Below are 23,907 nucleotides of genomic sequence, written 5' to 3'. Positions count from 1 at the left end.
TGTGAACTACATTACCCACAGTGCATTGCTCATGTATCTTTGCAGTGAGAAAGTGCAGCAATGATAGTCCTTAGAACTCAGAATAATAGTAAAAGCATTACACACATTTTAGGATCACGTTATAAACTAGTGCGAGGCCGTTGGAGGACAGAACAAGAACCCTCACCTCCACTCATTGTAGTGCTGCACACAACTTGTCCCCCTCAGTCTCCCCTCCCCCACTCAATACCACTGCTACCTGGAATACCCCTTTTCTGCAAGATGTGACCGCTACCTGACCCTCACCTGCAAAATGTTTTTGACCTCTCTTCCTTCTCCTCATCAGGGCCAATGTTAGGGTGGGCAATCAGGGCAATTGCCGTGAGCCCCCATGTCACAGGGGGCCCTAAACCTGCATGAGGTTGAAAGAGGGTCCTAAAAAGCAGATGGGGTCCACTAGTCCCAGTAAAATGGAAGATGAATAAGCAGACATGGTGGAAGATGAAGTTAAAAGCCTTTATTCTAGAGAACGGGTAAAAGGACACCTGACATTGCCATGTGTCGTCTAGCTGGACTGCTTCAGGGGAGATATAATACTAGTAAATATATAAAAACATACATTAACATACATGTAAATCATATTGCAATCTGAATACATCAATAAATATATAAAAATTTTAAAAACCATATCAACATGAAATCAAATAAAATGTGAATATAAATACTTAAATGGATCAATAAATACTTAATAACATAAATGTAATAATGAAATACATAAAAAGTGTCTAGGGAGCTAGTTGTGGTGTTCATACATAGATTAACATACTTATGAATCATACTGCAATCCGAATCCATCAATATATGTGTGTGTGTGTGTGTGTATATATATAAGAAAACATTAACTAAAATCACCATAACATCAAATAAAATACAATATGTATACTTAAAGACATACATACAAATGTACTACATAAAAACTGTATGGCGAGCCAGTTATGGTGTGCTTACATACCTTCAAGGAGTTAACATGTCACTTTCCCTAAGCTAAGGAGCCTGAGGTATGATATTACCGACACACCCAGGAAAAACTGAAATAATCATAAAAGAACATCAATATTAGTAGTTGAGTTGGTGGAAGGACTTACCCATATCGTTCCTGGGTCGAGTGGCATTGACAAAAATGGTGTTGCTGCCAAAGATTTTATACTCCCTACAGATGATGCCATTGTGGGTTTTGCAAAAAGACGAAGCGACATATAGAAGTATTATATCTTCTTTTATATGGGGAGCCCGAAGAGCAAGAGTAGGTTACAACAAGCTGACACGAGATCGTAATAAAGGGGGAGTAGGTTTGCCAGACTTACGACTGTATAATGTGGCAGCACTTATGAGATGGGTACATGAAATTCACACAGGACAAACGAAATTTGCACCTGTAGGGACTTGGGACAGTGGACGGGAGGTGATATCACTCTTTAATACCTTGCACTGCAGGGGCAAAAAAAGTTGAAATTCCTGTATTGGTCCGCCTGCTGAAAAAGGCTTGGGATTGGTGGAGAAATAGAATTGGAGGGGCACGGGTTACATCTCCTTTTGTGGAAATTTTGCGCAACCCAGAGTTTGGAGCGAGCCACCCAGGGTCTCCTTTTGAGGGCTGGTTTAAGGGGGGCTGCAGATATATTGGGCAAGGGGTTGAACTGGGAAACGGCAGATGCCCAACTTTTTCTGATTGTCAAAAAGCATGGAATCTCCCCCAAAAGTATTTTTACTCATTTCTGCAGCTGAGACACTATTTTGACTCTTAGAAGAGCAAATGTGGTGCATATGCTTCTTTCACAGCTCTAGATCACTAGTTTATGCAAATACCAAGTGCACAAAACTCGCTGTCCCTATGGTACAAGGAGGGGAGAGACCGTAGGCCTTCCCGGTATTTTGGTATGCAACAGGAGGAATGGAGTACGCGTTTGGGGAGGGCAGTATCTGAACAAGAATTGTCTAGATGTTACAAGCAGGCCTTCCGGGTCACACCAAATGTGGGATTACATGAGATCCAGTATAAAACATTACATAATGCGTACATCACCAGATGTAAAGGGAAGGCAATGGGCTTGTGGGATACAGACACGTGCAACAAATGCAACATTAGCAGGGGGTGTTTAGTGCATCATTTCCTGGAGTGTGTCACGCTTCAAGAGTACTGGCCCAAAGTGGTAGCGTTGTTGGAAAAGGTGCTGCAGGGCTCTTATGAGTGGGCATATGGAATAATGCTGATGGGATCAGATGTCGAACTGCAGGAGCGGGGGATGAATAGCAGTAAATGTCAATATGTACTGTTGGCGCTGTTGTTGGCTAGGAAGGTAATATTACAGCATTGGACAAGCCAGCTCTCGCCGCCTATTGAACAGTGGTATGGGCAGTTGCATCAGATGGCTGAATGGGAGATCAGACGAACAGCCCACTTGGTACATAAGGCATTTAGGGAGTATAATGATATATGGAAGCGATGCTTAGAATGTATACCAAATCGTCCTCTAAATAATACATCTGTGAGAGTTTCTACTGTGGGCTCTTCAACTTCTTCCTAAGAGAGTAATCCTGGACAGGAGGGGGGTGGGAAGGAGGGGGGGGGTATAAGGGTAAGGGACACAGTGGGTGGGGAGGAATTGGGGAGGGGAGGGGAGGGGGGAGTAAAGAGAAAATTAACAAGCAAGAGCCTGAAGTCTAAAAGGGTGTTAGGGTATACTAACTGGAATACAGCTAGACATATATCTAACACAGTGAATAAGTTGAGCAATGTATCCTATAGATGCTACTATGTTAGTATTACCGTCTGCCATTGGTTGGTACTTAATTTCTGTTTGTATTGGAATGCTCTGCTTGTTACCAATAAAAACGATTACTCAAAAAAAATATATTAGTAGTTGAGTCAAAAAAGAAAGAGAAATTAAAAGACAAAACTTACCAGAGCATTCAACACAGAGGAGATCTCTGCTCATTCACAACATGTGCTGTGCCTAGCTTGGAGAAGCTGGCTTTTAACCCTGACTGGGTCACAACACTCCAAGTTGGGCACCTTTTATAGAATAGGGTTAGTAACAGGATCTGTATGTCAATTAAAACCTAGTGTAAATCCTCACTCCTAAATTAGGCACAGATTCCCCAGATTCTATAATACTGCATGCATCTCTAGTGATCGCCACTGACCCACCCATGGCCTCCCATGGCCATGCCCCCTTTTAGTTGCATGCTAAAAAATGTACGCATGCATCTTTATAGAATACTGCCTAGAAAGATGCATGCATAAATTCAAATCGTTGCCAAATAGCGCCAAATAATTGATTATAAGTGCCCAATTATTGGTGCTAATTAGCTCATTATTCAATTAAATTGCATGCACAAATTGAGCACACACTCAAATTTGTGAGTGTAATTTTTAGCACTATTTATAGAATTTAGGGGTTTACGTTTAATGAATTTCAACAATCTTATCTTCTTCACCCCAATCCACATACCAAAAAAATTATATCCATTGCAATTTTAGGTTCAGCCACTAGGTGGCAGAGCTGGACCAATAGTGAGGTAGGGAAACCTAAAGTGTTTTCATTCCCAACTTAATAATATAATTCTTTCATAGTAACAACCTTTTGTTACACTTTTAAGGATTTGCAGGTACAGGTGGACATGAATGACAAAAAACAAATATAACAGGAAAGAAAGGCACAGAAAAAATTAAGAAATACCTTTTGAACACAAGCACAGAGGCATGCAACAGGTTCCAGAGCTTAACTATTCATGGAGTGAAAAAATATTTCCAATTCATTTTCTACCTGTTCAACACCACTCAGCCTCAATCATATCCCACCTCTGCCTTCTCTTTTCCAAGCTGAAAATCCCTAACTTCTTTAGCCTTTCCTTATTTGAGAAGAGTTCTGTCCCCTTTATCATTTTAGTTACCCTTTTTTTAACCTTTTCTAATTCCACTATATGTCTTTTGTTTTGTTACATTTGTACCTGTGCTTTCCCACTCATGGCAGGCTCAATGTGGCAATGGAGGGTTAAGTGACTTGCCCAGAGTCACAAGAAGCTGCCTGTGCCTGAGGTGGGAATTGAACTCAGTTCCTCAGGACCAAAGTCCAACACCCTAACCACTAGGCCACTCCTCCACTTTTGAGATATGGTGACCAGAATTGTACACAGTTCAAATGGTGAGGTCACACCATGGAGCAATACAGAAGCATTATAATATTCTATGACTTATTTTCCACATCTCAGTTGACATCCTAAGTCTTTGACAGTTCTTATCTAATATATATAGGCTGAAAAAAACAAGAACTACGGACACAGAGAGATACCATAATATAGTCTTGTGGTTTCAGCTAGCCAAAGCTATTTTTCTTTTCTAAAAGTTAAAGGCCGGCTGAATTTCTGTTTAAGTTTCAGTTACGGCACCAAAACTGGACCAAAATCCCTTTTCAGCCTAAAGGATATTTTAGTTTTCAGCAGGGCTTTTTTTTGAGGGGGTACTTGGGGGTACTGAGTACCGGCACCTTTTCTATTGTCTGCTATTGTCAGTGTAAAAAATGTAACGAAGGATGCTATATTGGAGAAACAGGCCAGATGCTTAAGACAAGATTCAATCTGCACAGACATCACATGAAACTAGCCGGTGCCAGTCAAGCCCCCACCCCTGTGGGCCAACACTTCACAAGACCAGAACACTGCACCACTGATTTCACAGTAAGAATACTGAAAGGTAATTTTAAAACAATACAGGAACGTAAGACCTTTGAAATAAGAATGATTGAATATTTTGACACCCAACAAACAGGACTTAATAAGGATCTGGGTTTTCTAACCCATTATAAACCATAAAGCTGTATTTCTCTGTTTATTTCTCTATTACCTTCCTCTCACCTACCAACACCCATCCTGTTAGAATATCAATGAAATGCTTTGATGTCCCCATGCATACCCCCACCCTCCCACTCTGTCAGATTGTCAAAGTAATGCTTTGATGTTTCTCTTATATATACTATCTGCTAACACATTTGCTTATTTCCGATCTGACGAAGAAGGGCAACCTTTGAAAGCTAATCAAGAAATGTATTAAGTTATGTCCAATAAAAAAGGTATCATCTTATTTTCTTTTCCATTTTTTATTTTGTTTGATTTCTATTGATAACCTATTGTCTGCTAAAATTGACCTATGGACCCAAAGTTTTAATGAAAGAGCTCATGCTCTACACACCAATTCTGCCTTGTCACAGATTCTGTGACTGGTTGCAGGGGGGCCTGGCCATTGTGGGGTGGGTCCCTCAGTGATCACCTCACCCCTGAAGGGTGGCCTAGCATTTGAGTACCGGCACCTTTTTTGCTAGAAAAAACACACTGGTTTTCAGTGGAAGCAGAAAGTCTGTTCTTTTTCCTGTTTTCCTCCCTCCTCCCGGACCCCCACCAACACACACAAATGCCTCCTCCTCTACCCTTAGGTGGTGGTCTAGCAGTATTGTTGGGGCGGGGTGATCCCCAATTACTCCATTCCAGCTCTGCTCTCAACATGGCTGCCATGACTGGGGCATTAGTCTTGCCCTGACTATACCACTAGGCCATAGGGATTATAAAGTAGTCCTTTTTTTGTACTGCAATTGCAAGTAATGCAGTTACGTAGCACAATAGTTTGTATGGTAAATAGAGTGTGCCAAATAAATACTTTTGATACAAAATTTTAGCTGGAATTTATGTCTGAAAGTGTGGATAAGCTCCTTAGGAATTAGACTCTCTGTGGAGTTGTGATGTCAGCTGTCACTCCGAGTGTGGCAGAAAGTCAGCCACTATAAAAACAATGAGGCTTTTAGTTTCAGTTTTCATCAACCTGTGTTCAATGCTTGTGAAGGCTATTTTTCTTGAAGGTAAAATATAGTCTTTCATTATTTAAATTATTATATTCCGGCTTGGATACTGCAGGTTTTGCAGAGTGATGCAGACTACAAGCTCTGACAATACCCAGCGGCCCTTAATGGTTCACATTCACACAGCCAAACTTGAAGCTTTGGATTTGGTTTCAGCTTCAGCCAAAATCAGGTAATGCAGACTCAGTTTCAGATGTAATCAACAGAAATAAAATAAAACATAGAAAATAAAATAAGATGATACCTTTTTTTATTGGACTATCTTAGTACATTTTTTGATTAGCTTTCGAAGGTAACCCTTCTTCGTCAAATCAGAAATAAGCAAATGTTGATGAATAACAGTATATATAAGTGAAACATCAAAGCATTTCAGTAACAGTCTCACAGGATGAGGGTTGGGTGGGTTAGGTGAGAGACAGGGAGAGCCGGGTGGATGAAGGTCAGGGAGATATGCATGGTGATAAAAGGGTGACAGAGCAGTACAATTTTATGGTTTATAATGGGCTAGAAAACCCAGATTTTTGTTAAATCCTATCTGATGGGTGTCGAAATATTTAATCATTCTGACTTCAAAGGTATTACGTTCCTGGATTGTCTTAAAGTTTCCTTTTAGTATTCCCACCATAAAATCATTAGTACAGTGTTCTGGTTTTGTAAAGTGCAGCCCCACAGAGGTGACATCCTGGTTGGCACTGGCATTTTTCATATGATATCTATGTAAATTAAATCTCTTCTTTAGCATCTGGCTTGTTTCTCCAATATAGCACCCTTCATCACACTTTTTACATTGAATAATATATACCACATTGGAAGATGCGCATCTTGAACAGTGAGGCCCAAGAAGACTCACCTACATGATTATTGTAGCAAAATTCCGCCCAAGGCAGCAACCTAGACCAGTCGTTGTGTTGGGCTGAGACGTAGCTGCATAAGAATGATTTCAAGATTTGATTGACCCTCTTAGTCTGGCAGTTTGTCTGCAGAAGCTATCCTGATGAAAATTTTAACTTGATCCTTAATGACCCACAGAGACTGTGTCAGAACTCTGAGGTGAACTGAACTCCTCAATTTGAGATGATAGATTCTGGTAGACCATGTAGGCAAAAGATTTCCTTGAAGAAGTGCTGGGCTAAAGTAGAAGCAGAAGGTAGCCCAGTCAAGGGAATAAAATGGGCCATTTTAGAAAATCGATCCACCACCACCCACATGGTGGCGAAGCCGTCTGAATCTGGAAGCTCAGTGATAAAATCCTTAGCATGTGTGTGTCCAAGGTTTCTTGGGTATTGGGAGTGGTTGGAGAAGACCCCAAGGACGGGCACAAGATGGCTTATGATGTGCACACAGAGGGCATGACTTTGTCTTTTATATCTCTCCTCAAACTTGGCCACCAATAAGATTGAGAGATTCTTTTGAGCATACCCTGGAGTCCTGGTGCCCAGAGATTTTTGATTTGTACTCTCACTTCAGTACTGCCTCTTGATGTCATTTGGGCACTATGGTTTTGCCAGGCAGGACTGGTACTGTGGTTGCAGTCAAGATCTTAGCTGGGTCTGTGACAAGCTAGAGCTCAGAAGTCTCTTTGGTAGTCTCCAAGGATTGAGAAAGGGCATCTGCTTTGACATTCTTCTCCACAGGCTGAAATACCACCTGAAAGTCAAATTGGGAGAAGAACAGAGACCACCAAGCTTGGCGGGGGTTAAGTTTTTATGATCTGTCATCATGGTGAATGGATACTTGGCTCTCTCAAGCAGATGACACCATTCCTCAAGTGCCATTTTTATGGCAAATAGCTCCCGGTCTCCAATCATGTAATTCTCAGCTGGTGAAAACTTGCAAGAAAAATAGGCACAGGGATAGGATGGCACCCGCTCCAATAGCAAAGTCATCTACTTCTACAAAAAAAGCACTTGTCTGAATCTGGGTGTCAGAGAATTGGAGGAGTCATGAAAGCTTGCTTTAATTGGTCAAATGCTGCAACAACCTCTGCCAGCAAGTCTCAAGGGTTAACCTCCTTCCTGCTTAAAATCGTCAAGGTCACTGCGATAGAAGAGTAATTTTGAATAAACTATCAATAGTAGTTTGTGAACCCCAAAAATCTCTGAAATGCCTGGTGCCAAAAAGGGTGTGGCCAGTCTTGAATAGCAGAGAGTTTGGCCGACTCCATCTGTAGACCTCGGTCAGTGATGATATATCCCAAAAAGGGTAATTCAGTGCATTTTACCAACTTGGAATTCAGTTGGTTTTGGTGTAGGCATTGTAGTACCAGCTTGACATGTTCTTGATGTTGCTCCAATGTGCGGGAGAATATCAGGATGCCATCTAGATATAGCAGAACGCATTTATATAATAAGTCACAAAAAATACCGTTGACAGTTTTGAAAGACAGCAGGGGAGCTGGCAAGCCCAAATGGAATGACAAGATATTCATAATGTCCATCCTTGGTGTTGAAGACTGTCTTCCACATTGCCCTCCCAGATGCAGATCAAATTATAAGCTCCCAGAAGATCAAATTTGTTGAATATGTGTGCTCCTTGAAGTCGGTCAAACAGTTCGGAAATGAGTGGGAGCAGATCCTTGTTTTTGATGGTGATAGCATTTAAACCCCTGTAATTTATCCCTGTAATCTATACAAGGGTGTAGGCCCCCCGTCCTTCTTGTCTACAAAGAAGAAGCCTACTCCAGCAGGACATGTGGAAGGGCAGATGAACTCCCTCTGTAAGTTGTCTTCAATGTAAGCTGGCATTGCCTCAGTTTCAGGGCAAAACAAGGGATAGACTTTACCCCTTGGAGGCGTCTTCCCAGGTACCAAATCAATAGGGTAATCATAGTCCCAATGTGGTGGTAGAGTCTCAGCCTGTTTCTTGGAAAACACATCAACATAATTGTGGTAGGCTTGGGGTAAATCCTCCAGACTCTCTAGTTTACTAGCAGCCACCAGAATGGAGAGAAGCACAAATTCCAGACAGCAATGTAGACAAGATTTACTCCAAGCTGAGACCTCTCCCTTCTGCCAATCGATTTGTCGATTGTGCTTCTGCAGCCAATGGGATTAACTGCCAACTGTAGAACGTACAGAACAATGGCTTCTCTATGGAGGTCTCCAGTCCTCAGATGCAGAGGAACCGTCTTCGCCTTGATGTGCCCATTTATGTTCTCATATACGGATGAAACTGGTACAGGCTTTGATAGTTCCTGGATAGGAATATTGTAGTGCTGGACGAGGGCCTTGTCAATGAAGCTCCCTCCAGCCCCTGAGTCGATAAAAGCTTCAGTGGAAGACTCATGGTCTAATTCTATAGTGGCAGGAACCAACAGTTTTGTTTGGGGAATTTGTATGGAAGGACCTACGCCTGCTTCCCCAACCAGGACTAGGCTTGAAGGTTTCCCAGTTTCTTGGGGCATCTGAGGGCATAATGGCCTTTTCCCCCACAGTACAGGCAAATATTCTGAATCTGCCTATGCTGCTTCTCCTGATCCAAGAGGGTTGATTTGTCTACCTTCCTGGGCTCCCCACCCTCAGCCAAGGTGGAGGGCTTGGAGGAAGACGAAGAACTGCACTGGAAGCTGGGACCAGGCTGTAGTAGCCTCCAGCCGGTTTGTCGCTCCTGTGCTTGCTCTTGGAATTGGATGTCCACTTGGGAGCAGAGAAGGATGAGGTCATTTAGGGTTGTTGGAAGGTCTCACCCCACTAGTTAATCTTTGATCTGGAAGGCCAAACCCTTCCAGAAGACAGCAACCAGACTCTCAATATTCCACGCCAGCTTGGGAACTAGGGTCCAGAACTGAATGGCATAATTACCCAGAGTTTGCAATCCTTGTCGCAGGTTAAGCAATTCAGAGGCTGTGGAGAAGGCCTTCTCTGGTTCCTCAAAGATATGTTTAAACTGACCCAGGAAATCATTCAAGTTATTCAATATTGGGTTGCTTCACTCCCAGATAGGTGAAGCCCAAATGAAAGCAGGACCAGTGAGAAGACTCTGGCTCTGTCAGAAGCAAGGTCCTTCACTTGTAGCTCAAAGATTACTTGGCAGTGGTTTAGAAATCCATGACAGGACTTTGGGTTCCTGTTGAACCTCATAGAGATGCTGTGTGGACTCCCGGGGCTCCAGAAGAAGCAACAAGGCCAGTAGGAGCTATGGTGGACAGAGGAGCCACAGCTTACGGTGTGCCAGTGTTCTGGAGATGATCCATCCACTGGGTCAACTCCTGGATGGCACAGACAACTGTTGAAGCTGGATAACCAGCTGATGCAGTACCTGCAAGGCCGGTGACTCAGTTGAACTCATGGCCTTTGCAATCTGTCACGAGGCTAGGTGGTGAGCCCTGAGACTGCCATAGAGGCATATTTTCAAAGCACTTTGGGAGGCTAAGTTCCATAGGTTTCTATGGAACTTTGGGAGGCTAAGTGCTTTGAAAATGAGCCTGATAGGGTTCTAAATCCAAAGTTTGGAGACCTGATAGACAGTAGATGAGTCCTGCTGAAACCAGAGAATGATGGAACTGCAGGCAAGAACTGCAGAGCTGAAGGCTGACTACCGGAATCAGAGACTGGAACCAGAGACTGTAGCTGCTAAGCAGAAGGCTGGAACTGGTGATTGGAACCTGGAACCACAGGCTGGAGCTGTGGAGCTGAAGACTGGAACCTGGAACCAGAGGTTGGAGCTGCGGAGCTGACAACTGGAAACCAGAACTGGAGACACAGGACCTGAAGATAGAATCGCAGACTGAAGACTGGGTACCAGAAATGAAGGCAGGGACAGCAGGACTGAAGGCTGGAGATAGGCAAGGCTGGAGCTGGAGATAGACTGGACTGGAGATGAGGTCAGGCAGGACTAAAGCTGGAGTCAAACAGGGCTGGAGCAGCACAGCTAGGCAGAAACCTTGTTGCGAAGGCAAAGCAGATGGAGGAGGTGAGCACCTAAATACCTCCTCGGGGACATCATCGGGGAACATCAGCATTCTTCAGGCTGCTTTTAGAACATCTGCACATGCATGCGCGGCCAGGATCCAGTTCCTGCTGGTGTCATGGAGGCGGAGAAGCATTGGAGATGCTGGGGAAGGGCAGACAAGCGGCTTATCATGGCAAGGTGGAAGCAGAAGCCCAGCAGACGATGCAATGTGAGTCGGGGCCAGGGCACATCCACGGCCATGACAATAAGCTAATGGTTAACTAAGATGTAGTGTACAAAGGAGACCACCAGGCAGACATATCAGTGGACATGTATTAACGATGAGTTCCATTGTCTGGCTGGCTCCATGGAGCAGTATGGATCACCTCTGAAGCCCCAGTGCCATTTGTTGAATGTACACCTGCCTCAGTCCAATCAAAATCAGTTTAGCTGTGACTACAATCGACTCTCTCTACTGAACATGTGTTTATGATTTTTATCATCAATAATTATGCCATGTGTGAAGAAACAGTGTGTTTTAAGCCTGTAAAATGTATTGGATATTTTCCTGCATTAATTATGTCCTGAAGTGTATTTCTCCTATTGGGTCAGTAGGTGGTGTTTCTTTGTTCTAAAGCTGTTGCAGAGAAACAAATGTTCTTTTCTTTTCTTTTCTTTTCTTTAGCTTTAGCACACAAACAGGAAGCAAAAAGCAGTATCTTTTTGAAATGTTCTTGTTCTGGGCTCTGATTGGCCCGGGAGCTTATTTTCATTTGGAGAATACTGGTTTTTGCTCCAGTCTTAGCCAGGAAGAAGAGAGAGACAGATCTCTTTGCTAAGGCCCTGTAAACAGTTACATTTGATAAGTTGTGAGCAGCTATATGTCCTGATCTTCCCAGGTACTTTTTAGAAAGTAAATAAATGTTTATAATTGATCCATATTTTTGGTTACCTGTTATTGTTTGCTGATTGCACTTTTAAAGTTACACTGTTCAATTTTTAAGACAATAAACAATTTACTTTTTTGCCAAATTGTCTGGAATGATAAAGAATCTGGGTGGTTTCTGTGTTGGGTCTGTGGGTGTTTTCTGGGAACCGTGGGACCACTGGGAGTATGGCTCCAGTAACCTAGAAATCAATGGGTATAACCAGGGCCGCAGAGAGACTAGGCCGGGCCCGGGGCAAGGCCGCCCCACCTCCGCCCCCTGCCGCTGCCACCCCCGTCACTCCCCCCGCCGCTGCCACCCCCGTTGCTCCCCCCGCCGCTGCAGTCCGCGGTCTCGCCTGCCTCCACGGCTCCAGGCCCCTACATTCAGGGCGGCAGTCACAGATCGCCTCTCTTCTGTCCTTCCCTCCCTGTGTCCCGCCCTTGTCTGATGTAACCTGGTTTCCGCGAGGGTGGGACACAGGGAGGAAAGGCCCGAAGGGAGGCAATCTGTGACTGATGCTTCGAATGCAGGGGGCCCGGAGCCGAGGAGGCAGGCAGGTGAGACCGGGAACTGCAGCGCCAGCAGTCTGACCCCAGCGCCGGGCCCCCCTTGGAGGCCCGGAAATTTTGTCCCCCCTGCCCCCCCCCCCCCTCTCGGCGGCCCTGGGTATAACTTGAGAACGGGAGACTCACCCAGAGGCAGTTGGGATCCAGTCGGTGGGAGGAGAGTGCTAGTGTACAGCGCAAGCAGCAGGTGAAGGCGGACCTGAGCTGTGCTGAGGATAGACCCTCTAAGTGGCTGTGGGGTAATCCCAGGCAAGTGGCTAGGTGTTTTGTGACACCATGTTTAATGTACAAGAATGTAGGTTTTTTTGCAGGAAATTCCTACATTAAGAGCCAGAACCCAAGTAAATGATTAATTTAGCAGAGTGGTTTCTGTAACCTAAAGTGAAAGTGGAGAGCCCTATGGAACTTCCAAGTTCATAAGAGCTCCTTTTCCTATATTTATAGTCTTTGTTTGCACTTTAAACTTTGTTTACATAACACACAGTTCTGCTTTTCAGCTGTGAAACTTCTGCTTGCACCTTGAGGCCCTTCCTTCCTTTATTCTGTTTGGTGCAGGTAGGTTGTGTTTAATAGCATTTAGGCAGCCACAGTCTGCATCAACGCCTGATTTGTTAAGTACAGAAAATTCTCACTTGCAGAGCAATAAGCAGGTTTACAAGAACCACAGCAGTGAGCCACATTTATAGGATTCTGCTTTTCTTTTACTTCCTCATGATGTATTTTACCTATTTTTTTCAAATGAAAGAAAGGAAGTACAATAGAAGGCAATGGAAACTGGGGGGGGGGGGGGGGGGGGTTCTGATTCAGCCAAAACCAAATCTGTGGCTGAAATTCGACACTTGGTTTCTGCTGAAACTGAAACCGTCAGCCCCTCCCCCCTTAGCAGAAAGCAGGCCCCCTGACTCAGATCCACCCAGCCCCCAACCACAAGCGCCACCCTCCCACCACCCAAAGGCCCTACCCGGGCCTACCTTAGAAGCCCTGGTGGTCTAGTGGCCTCATCAAGGGTGGAATGATTCCCAGTTGCTCCTGCCCATGCTAGCTCCAATCTCAAAATGTCTCATGAAGCTGCTGTTGGCGATCGTGGCAGCCATTTTGATTGTGTAAGCCAGTGTGGGCAGGAACAACTTGGGATTGTTCTTGCCCCCACAAGGTCACTAGACCACCAGAGCTTTTAAGGTAGGCTGGGGAGGGCCTACAGGTGGTCATGGGGGGAGTTTTGGCATTTTTTGGCTGCAACCAAAGCATGACCAAAACTTGATTTGGGGCTGGTTTTGATTCTGAAACCAAAACTGAAATTCGGTTGGCCTCAACTACAACAACGCATTGCAAGTTAAATTAAATGTAACTTTTAGCAGTCTACCTAAATTTGGAATAATTGCCATAGTTATTTACAATGAACCACAAGAAGGCAAACACTGATATGGAGGAAGAGGAAAGGGGTTATGTGATAACAACATTATTTGAAAACTGATATTCTCTTGTAATATGTGTCTACAAATTGAAGCCAATTATGTCATGAGATCTGTGCAAAATATATGTGCATGTCATAGCTTTATCTTTGTTCATCATAAAAAAAATCCTTCAAAAATCCTACAAAATATGAACCAACCAGCCAAAATGTCCAGGTTCCTAATATGGCCATCAGAGAAAATTCCTGAAGCAACAGCTACTAAAATCTGAATAAGTAAAATGTGAGTGAGTAAATAAGAATACTGCATAATACAATAAATATTAAAATACTTACTAAAACATCTATGAGTGCCTCTCAGTGGTCTGCTCTATAGGTTATGCCCCATGCAACATAAAGAATCTTTCCTTCTGAATAGATTTTAAACTTTCATTATATTAATGGGTGACTCCTTGAATTTATACACCTAAATTTAGATGAATCACTGAAATGTTCTCTCTCAATTTAAGCACACCTGTTTTACAGCAAGTAGAAATCATAGGTAGAAGTAGTGGTTTTGCTCTTGGAAACACTGAGGACCCACTACAAAAGAAACGTAAGTTGGACAGATACAATAAGCAAAGCCAGAGGTGCCGTCCCCTTCAGAGCTGAGCTTGCTTGATGGCTCTGTAATGGTGTTTCAGGATACAGAAGACTTGGGTTGTGTGCTTCAACTTGGTTTCTGCTCCTGAAGCTAGGGCTAGTGCCTGCTCAATGTATCCATGCACTGGATTACGGAAGGAGAGCTGAGCTTGTGGCCCCAGGCAAGGGATATCTGGGCTTGGAGGGAAGGGGAGAGGGTTAAGAAATAGGGGAAAGCCTCAGCTAATTGCACGTGACACCATAACCCTAACAGAGGTTGGTTCCCAACTGTATTGGATGCTGAAAATAGCAGAAGAAAATTACTGGGACAAACTGAGATGAAAGTTCTCAAACTATAAACCACGGTTATCAGAAGTAATTATGTTATAGACCCCAGTTGGTGACCAAAGGACTCCAAAGGATTTGTTTTCCAACTGGCTCTGGCTAACATCTAGTACTTTGTTAGACTTCTTCCCATCCCCCCAAGCAGGGCTGCTGCAAGAGTATTGGATGCCCCCTAAGCATACCTTCATCCTTAGGCTTCCTCTCTCTCTGGAAGACTGGAGGGTGGCCAATGTAACGCCGATTTTTAAAAAAGGTTCCAGAGGAGATCCGGGATATTATAGACCGGTGAGTCTGACATCAGTGCCGGGCAAAATGGTAGAGGCTATTATTAAGAATAAAATTACAGAGCACATACAAAAACATGGGCTCATGAGACAAAGTCAGCACGGATTTAGTGAAGGGAGGTCTTGCCTCACCAATCTACTGCATTTTTTTGAGGAGGTAAACAAACATGTGGACAATGGGGAGCCGGTGGATATTGTGTATCTGGATTTTCAGAAGGCGTTTGACAAAGTGCCTCAGGAAAGACTCCAGAGGAAACTGGAGAGTCATGGGATTGGAGGTAGGGTATTATTGTGGATTAAGAGCTGGTTAAAAGATAGGAAGCAGAGAGTAGGGTTGAATGGTCAGTATTCTCAATGGAGAGGGGTAGTTAGTGGGGTCCCTCAGGGGTCTGTGCTGGGACCGCTGCTTTTTAATATATTTATAAATGACCTAGAGATGGAAGTAACTAGTGAGGTAATTAAATTCGCAGATGACACAAAGTTATTCAGGGTCGTCAAGTTGCAGGAGGAGTGTGAAAAATTACAGGAGGACCTCGCGAGACTAGGAGATTGGGCATCCAAATGGCAGATGAAGTTCAATGTTGACAAGTGCAAAGTGATGCATGTGGGAAAGAGGAACCCGAATTACAGCTATGTCATGCAAGGTTCCGCGTTAGGAGTTTCAGACCTAAAAAGGGATCTGGGAGTCATTGTGGATAAGACGTTGAAAACTTCTACTCAGTGTGCTGCAGCGGCTAAGGCACACAGAATGTTGAGTATCATTAGGAAAGGGATGGAAAACAAACACGAGGATGTTATAATGCCGTTGTATCACTCCATGGTGAGACCGCACCTCAAGTATTGTGTTCAGTTCTGGTTGCCGCACCTCAAAAAAGATATAAAGGAATTGGAGAAGGTGCAGAGAAGGGCGATGAAAATGGTAAAAGGGATGGGAGGACTTCCCTATGAGGAAAGGCTAAGATGGTTAGGTCTCTTCAGCTTGGAGAAGAGGCGGCTGAGGGGTGATATGATAGAAGTCTACAAGATAATGAGTGGAATGGAGCGGACAGATGTGAAGCATTTGTTTACACTTTCTAACAATAATAGAACCAGGGGACATAAGATGAAGCTAGAATGTGGTAGATTTAAAACACATAGGAGAAAGTTTTTCTTTACTCAGCGCGTAGTTAGACTCTGGAACTCGTTGCCAGAGAATGTAGCGACAGCAGTTGGCCTTGCTGAGTTTAAAGGGGGTTTGGACAGATTCCTGAAGGAAAAGTCCATTAAACATTATTAATTTCAATTTTTGTTTTGTTTTGGGGGTTTTGCCAGGTTCTTGAGGCCTGGATTGGCCACTGTCGGAGACAGGATGCTGAGCTTGATGGACCCTTGGTCTTTTCCCAGTATGGCGGTGCTTATGTACTTATATATATATATATATATATATATATATATATATATATATATATATATATATATATATAGTTTGATTGATAGAACTATATATATATTTATTAACCACCTTTATGAAAAGATTCACTCAAGGCAGTGTACAGCAGGTGCAGTTTAACATAAAACTTACAGTTTTGTTAAAAGCATAACAATACTAAAATTACCAAAAATAAACATAAATACAATAAATGAGGTAAACTTGGTAAAGCAAATTGAAAACTAATAATAGGACTACCGTGAAACAGTATTAAAAATATACACATTTAACAGCACTGCAGAATGTAGTACAAATATGATAAATGTTAGTACAATACTATGACAGCATGAAAGAACATTCAAATAACATAGATATGATGGTAATGCTTAACTAACTTTTATGCCCCTAGTCTGCCCTCCCAAGATGACATACTTTTAAATATTACATTTTGTTATGTAGGTAAAAGCCATTTACCTACATAAGTGGAGGAAGTAACTTAGTGGTTAGAGCACCAGCCTTAACATCCAGAAGTGGCCAGTTCAAATACCACTGCTGCTCCTTGTGATCTTGTGTAAGTCACTTAATTCTCCATTGTCTTAGGTACAAAATTAGACTGTGAGCCTTCCTGGGACAGAGAGATACCCGGTGTACCTGAATATAATTGACTTTGAGCTATTACTGAAAAAGGTGTGAGCAAAATCTCAATAAATGGCTATTTGAAAACTGACCGCTCTTTCTGAAGGTAAAAGTACACATTCATGATTCTTTGAGTTTGTGTGGATATCAGGATCTATTGTTTTGCTTTGACTACAGCTGCTGTTTGATGACACCCCCCCTCCCCCCCCCCAGCAGCTGCCTTGCCTAATGGTTGGGTGAGCCCTGCCCCCCTCCCCCCAACCCTCTAAATTTCACTGAATAGAGGCCATTGTGAGTCTATAACCCAAACAAAATGTAGGCTTGTTGGAGGGGGTAGGGAAGCTGAACTAGCTGTGAGGAAATGAGAGCAGGAGTATTAAATTATAAACCCATCTTGTACTGATGCACCAGAAGATAACCTTGCTGCGGTACGAGCAGCAAAACGCAGAACTGAAAACAAAACTGATATGATTTTATGCTTCTCCATTCTGATTGCACACCAACTTTCAAGCAAAACTGGAACATTTGCTCCCCTTTTATTGTGAATACTGACCACCAGAGGGTGCCACTTGGTACTCATATAAACTGTAGATGAAAACAAAACACAGAAGAATAAAACCTCCGCAGCTAATTTAGGGTGGGCCCGAGACCAAAGAGGGTGGGCCAAAAATTTAGTTTCTGGCCCTCCCCCTCTTGGTGCCCCTTCCAAGGTAAACAAAATACCTGTGCTAGTGGAGATCCCCAAGCCCCACCAGCTGAAGACCTCCTCTTAGGCCACTGCTGCCAGCCACTAGCTTGCATGTATGCTTAGTTTCATGCATGTGCGAAAACTGAGCAAGTGCAGGGAGGTGCTGGTGGCTGGCAGCAGCAGCAGCTCAGGAACACTGCCACTGGCTACCCACTATAGGTTTCTTTGCCTGATAGGGCTTGGGGATATCCGCCAGCCACACAAAGGGAGAACAAAATTTGGGTGGGCCTGAGCCCAAAATGGATGGGCCTTGGCCCACCAGTGGCTACGCCACTGCTGCAGTCCAAATGCTGTGATTGTGTCTGCATTTAAAACTGTTTCACGGAGAGGCTGATAATCTGTACTCTTGACTGCCACGATGATAATGGAATGTCTTTATCCAAATCAGGTAACTGCCCCACAGCACCTTAAACTTTCACATTGCCTTAATCACATATGACATAGGTAAGAATGATATCAATACCAGAAGACCTTCTTAGTTGCATTACACTACATAAAATTTCTTACATACCACACACATACCTTTTATAGTTATGGTAGAGGCTATATCACCTTTCTGTGAGTAAAAACAAGGTGGGGGTTTTTTTTGTTACATTTGTACCCCGCGCTTTCACCACTCACAGCAGGCTCAATGCGGCTTACATGGGGCAATGGAGGGTTAAGTGACTTGCCCAGAGTCACAAGGAGCTGCCTGTGCCGGGAATTGAACTCAGTTCCTCAGTTCCCCAGGAGCAAAGTCCACCACCCTAACCACTAGGCCACTCCTCCACTCAATTGTAATTAAAACACACATAGAAAAGAACGCTATAATTTTGACAGAATAGAGAAAGAAAATGCAGAATTAGGTTGATGCAAGCCAACAAACACACTCAGCCCACTGCGGTTTAACAATAAGAATAATCAGGCAAACCTGGGAACTTACAATAATAAAATATCAAAACCAATTTAAATCCAGGGGGATCCAAGAGAAAGGATATGCTCATACTAGCTCCTGCCCTCCAACGAAGCCATGCCAATTCAAACCCTTGCCTGAAGAGCGATGGGTAAGAGGAGGGAGCAGGTCCAGAACCACCCCCCACCCCCCCCCCCTCCGCTTCCACCTCTACCCCTACAATGAAGCAGGTGACCTTGGAGAGATTTTGAGCTCAGTTGAGGCCATGGCAGAATTATCTGGTAATGCAGCTTCGTTCAGCTCTGTAGAATGGGTGGCGTCCCTGCAACCAGGAAGCAGCTCTACTGCTTAACCAAAGGTGTGCTCTGATCAGTGTGGGGGGGGGGGCAGTCTGCAGTTGATACGGATCCTTATTTAGTGGAAAAACCAGCATTTTAGCCAGCTGCTAGGATCCTTTCTGAGAAAACTGTGAGTAATTTGACAAGACTGAGGTCAGGCTGCTTCCTATAATGGAATCCTTGACTGCAACTAGTGAACATACTACTCATAGGCGTAGTTTGACTGTTTCATTTGGGGGGGCAAAGAATGGGCGGAGCATATTAGCATATCATTTGCATATATACATATGCAAATGAATATGCTAATGTGGAGGAAGGAATTGAATTTACAGGCAAAATATCACAGATCACATTTCAAAAAGCTGACACATTTCAATTAATAAATTATGAATAAAATACTTTTATCTACCTTTGTTGTCTGATCATTTAGTTTTTCTATTCGCTTTGGTCCCAGTGTCTTCTGTTTTATTCAGTGTCTTCTTTCCAGTAGGCTTCCCTCTGCTCCCCACCCCTCGCAGTCCCATCCATCTCTTGCTCCTTCCTTCTGCTCCCCACCCCTCGCAGTCCCATCCATCTCCTGCTCCTTCCCTCTGCTTCCCACCCCTCCCAGTCCCATCCATCTCCTGCTCCTTCCCTCTGCTTCCCACCCCTCCCAGTCCCATCCATCTCTTGCTCCTTCCCTCTGCTTCCCACCCCTCGCAGTCCCATCCATCTCCTGCTCCTTCCCTCTGCTTCCCACCCCCATCCATCTCCTGCTCCTTCCCTCTGCTTCCCACCCCTCCCAGTCCCATCCATCTCTTGCTCCTTCCCTCTGCTTCCCACCCCTCCCAGTCATCTCCTGCTCCTTCCCTCTGCTTCCCACCCCTCCCAGTCCCATCCATCTCTTGCTCCTTCCCTCTGCTTCCCACCCCTCCCAGTCCCATCCATCTCCTGCTCCTTCCCTCTGCTTCCCACCCCTCCCAGTCCCATTCATCTCCTGCTCCTTCCCTCTGCTTCCCACCCCTCCCAGTCCTATCCCTCCCAGTCCCATCCATCTGTTGCTCCTTCCCTCTGCTCCCCACCCCTCGCAGTCCCATCCATCTCTTGCTCCTTCCTTCTGCTCCCCACCCCTCGCAGTCCCATCCATCTCCTGCTCCTTCCCTCTGCTTCCCACCCCTCCCAGTCCCATCCATCTCCTGCTCCTTCCCTCTGCTTCCCACCCCTCCCAGTCCCATCCATCTCTTGCTCCTTCCCTCTGCTTCCCACCCCTCCCAGTCCCATTCATCTCCTGCTCCTTCCCTCTGCTTCCCACCCCTCCCAGTCCTATCCCTCCCAGTCCCATCCATCTGTTGCTCCTTCCCTCTGCTTCCCACCCCTCCCAGTCCCATTCATCTCCTGCTCCTTCCCTCTGCTTCCCACCCCTCCCAGTCCCATTCATCTCCTGCTCCTTCCCTCTGCTTCCCACCCCTCCCAGTCCCATTCATCTCCTGCTCCTTCCCTCTGCTTCCCACCCCTCCCAGTCCCATCCATCTGTTGCTCCTTCCCTCTGCTTCCCACCCCTCCCAGTCCCATTCATCTCCTGCTCCTTCCCTCTGCTTCCCACCCCTCCCAGTCCTATCCCTCCCAGTCCCATCCATCTGTTGCTCCTTCCCTCTGCTTCCCACCCCTCCCAGTCCCATTCATCTCCTGCTCCTTCCCGCTGCTTCCCACCCCTCCCAGTCCCATCCATCTGTTGCTCCTTCCCTCTGCTTCCCACCCCTCCCAGTCCCATCCATCTGTTGCTCCTTCCCTCTGCTTCCCACCCCTCCCAGTCCCATTCATCTCCTGCTCCTTCCCTCTGCTTCCCACCCCTCCCAGTCCCATTCATCTCCTGCTCCTTCCCTCTGCTTCCCACCCCTCCCAGTCCCATCCATCTGTTGCTCCTTCCCTCTGCTTCCCACCCCTCCCAGTCCCATTCATCTCCTGCTCCTTCCCTCTGCTCCCCACCCCTCCCAGTCCCATCCATCTGTTGCTCCTTCCCTCTGCTCCCCACCCCTCCCAGTCCCATCCCTCCCAGTCCCATTCATCTCCTGCTCCTTCCCTCTGCTTCCCACCCCTCCCAGTCCCATTCATCTCCTGCTCCTTCCCTCTGCTTCCCACCCCTCCCAGTCCCATCTATCTGTTGCTCCTTCCCTCTGCTAGTCTGCTCCCCACCCCTCCCAGTCCCATCCATCTTCCCTCTGCTCCCCCCCCCCCCGCGAGGTCCAAGATGGTGACTCCGTTTACCCCCTCTCTTCCTCCCTCCCTCCCTCCCTCCGGTGCAGGCAACAGTCTTCAGCTTTTTCAGCGTTCCTGGCAGCGGTAGCGATGTACACGCTGCCTTCGGTCTGCCCCGGAAGTCTTCTCTTCAAGTTCCTGTTCCCACCTATGCGGGAACAGGAACTTGAAGAGAAGGCTTCGGGGCAGAGCCAAAGGCAGCGTGTACAACGCTACCGCTGCCAGGAACGCTGGAAAAGACTGCTGCCTGCGGCGGAGGGAGGGAGGGAGGAAGAGAGAGGGGTAGACGGACACGCTCCTCTCCGTCCGCTACTCCGCTTGGCTTCCCTGCCCTCTCTGTCTGCGTCCCGCCTTCCTCTGACATCAGAGGAAGGCGGGACGCAGACAGAGAGCAGGGAAGCCAAGCGGACGGAGAGGAGCGCGTGCGTGCATGTGTTTTGTTTTGTTTTTTTTAACTAATGGCGCGGTGGCGCCTCATCGTCGTTTGGGGGGGCATTGCCCCCCCTCGCCCCCCCCAGTCTACGCCTATGATACTACTGGTATTAAGATGTTGTCTAAGGTGGTCCTTTCTCAGGCTCAAGTTATTGACTGGCAGCTCTCAGATGTTGATTTACTAAAAACTAAAGTTCAAACTTTGGAAATGTAGAAGGGTCTCTCTTAAAGACAAGAATTGTACCCATCAACATTTGAAATATCTGAAAAATCAGACCAAGACAATAATATTAGACTATTACATTTTCCCAGGTCTCCTCTGCTGCTTAGTTTGGACATGGTTAAAAAGTATTTAATTGAGGTACTTAAGATGCCACCTATAATGAGAGCCCAATATATTTTGGGGACAGGAAGCTACAGCTACAGTTTATTACATTTACTAGTAAAAAAGGGCACTAGCAAGGACTTCCTCGGAGTGTGTAGGTTTGAGAAAGTGTGTGTGAGAATGACTGTGTGAGAGAGAGTGAATGTGCGAGTGTGTGTGTGTGTGACAGAGAGTGAGACTGGGTGTGAGTGTGTCTGTGAGAGAGTGTGTGCCATGGGCCCCCCCTCCCTCCCTCCCTCCGAGTTCCAGGGTCGTCCCCCCCTCCCTCTCTCCCTCTGAGTTCCAGGGTCCCCCTCCCTCCGAGTTCCTGGGTCGTCCCCCCTCCCTCCCTCCGAGTTCCAGGGTACCCCCTCCCTCCGAGTTCCAGGGTCATCCCCTCCCTCCGAGTTCCAGGGGACTGAGTTTCAGGGTCCCCCTCCCTCTGAGTTTCAGGGTCCCCCCTCCCTCCCAGTTCCAGTGTCATCATCCCTCCCTTCCAGTTCCAGCACCCCTCCCTCCGAATTTTAGAAGTCATCTTCACTTACCAAGTCAGGGTTACGGCGGCCGTCAGCAGTGGTAAAAGGCGTGCAGGCTCGGCAAGGGCAGAACCAGAGCTGAAAGAGAGAGAAGGGCCAAGCCTGCACGCCTTTTACTGCTGCTGCCGTCCGCCATAACCCCGACTTGCTAAGTGAAGATGACTTTTAAAATTCGGAGGGAGGGGGTCTGAAATGAAGGGAGGAAGGGAGGGATGATGACACCCTCATGCGTGTGACGTCATGTTCCTTTGCCTGGCAACTCTGCAACATTCCCTTCCAGTGATTGGTCACTGCTGGTTGTGACGAACCAGGAAGCACGCAAACGTCAGGACAGGAGATGGATACAGCAGGCAGCATGAACCCTTCAAACCCTTCACTGCCACGGAGTCAGCTTCAGAACGTTGGAGGTGCTTTTTATTATAGTAGATTATACCGCAATACATAATAAAATATCAGTGTGGTTTACAATTCAAAATTAAATTAAAATACATAAAAACAACAGAAATAGAACTACAATATTAATAGGAAAGTTAAAACAAGAGACACACATTCAAAAACTTCAAACAAAGCAAAACATATCATCTACCAACCCTCCACAGGTCCCCCAAGGAATGCCAAAATAATAAAAAAAAATAGGCTTTCAATCAATATCGAAAGTGACATAAAGACCCTTCCCCCCTCAAAGCTACCGATAGACTATTCCAAAGTTCTGGGCCGATTACAAAAAATGCTTGTCCTCTGGTTCTACTGAAGTGGGTCTCTTTCTCAACCAGAACCTCCAGAAACAGCATATCTTTAGAATACAAATTCTGGAAGCTCCTTTCAGCACAATCTCACACTGATCCTAGCTTTGGTATGTACTAAAGAAATGTTATTTCTATTTTTTTTTTTTGCAATCACAGTATTTCACCTGTACATTTTCTTTGGGTCATCACCTCTTATACATTTTTAAATAAATATTTCACTAGCCCTTTCATCATGTGTGGATCTTTTTCTCACATACGTGTACGTTTTTCTGTATATTCCAATTTTGTAAGCACTCCTAATCAAGGCATAGGCCGAAACACGGACTGTGTTCAATCCACTTTAAAGTGAAGCTCGCTGCTTTTCTTTTATGTGCTTTCTTTAAGCAAATGCTGATGTATATATGAATAAATGTCTTGTTCTTTTATCTTGACTCATCACATTGGTCATTCCCACCCCCTTTTTTTTTTTTTTTACTTAGGAGGGTAAACAATTTCATTTTTTTTAAATCCCAAAGCTGGAGAATTTTATGAAAAAGGATCCCAAATGTAAGACTGCTTATAATCCGAAGCAAGAAGAAGGAGGGTAGAGAAGGATCTGATAAAATTTCATAAAACATCCCTGTGAGAATCCTCCACAA

The 23,907-nt window shown here is 45.2% G+C and overlaps 1 long non-coding RNA gene across 1 annotated transcript; it reads left to right on the top strand.

Moving 5' to 3' along the window:
• Window positions 1-1,151: 1,151 nt before the first annotated feature.
• LOC115472641 lies at window positions 1,152-22,187 on the top strand. Its single transcript, XR_003942530.1, has 3 exons — window positions 1,152-1,162; window positions 11,305-11,309; window positions 22,075-22,187. It is a non-coding gene; the product is annotated as an uncharacterized LOC115472641 (long non-coding RNA).
• Window positions 22,188-23,907: the final 1,720 nt, after the last annotated feature.

The sequence above is a fragment of the Microcaecilia unicolor genome, chromosome 6 (genome assembly GCF_901765095.1).
Source record: "Microcaecilia unicolor chromosome 6, aMicUni1.1, whole genome shotgun sequence".
Lineage (NCBI taxonomy): Eukaryota > Metazoa > Chordata > Amphibia > Gymnophiona > Siphonopidae > Microcaecilia > Microcaecilia unicolor.
The sequence above is the reverse complement of the archived record's forward strand: the minus strand, read 5'-3'. Positions and strand labels throughout refer to the sequence as shown.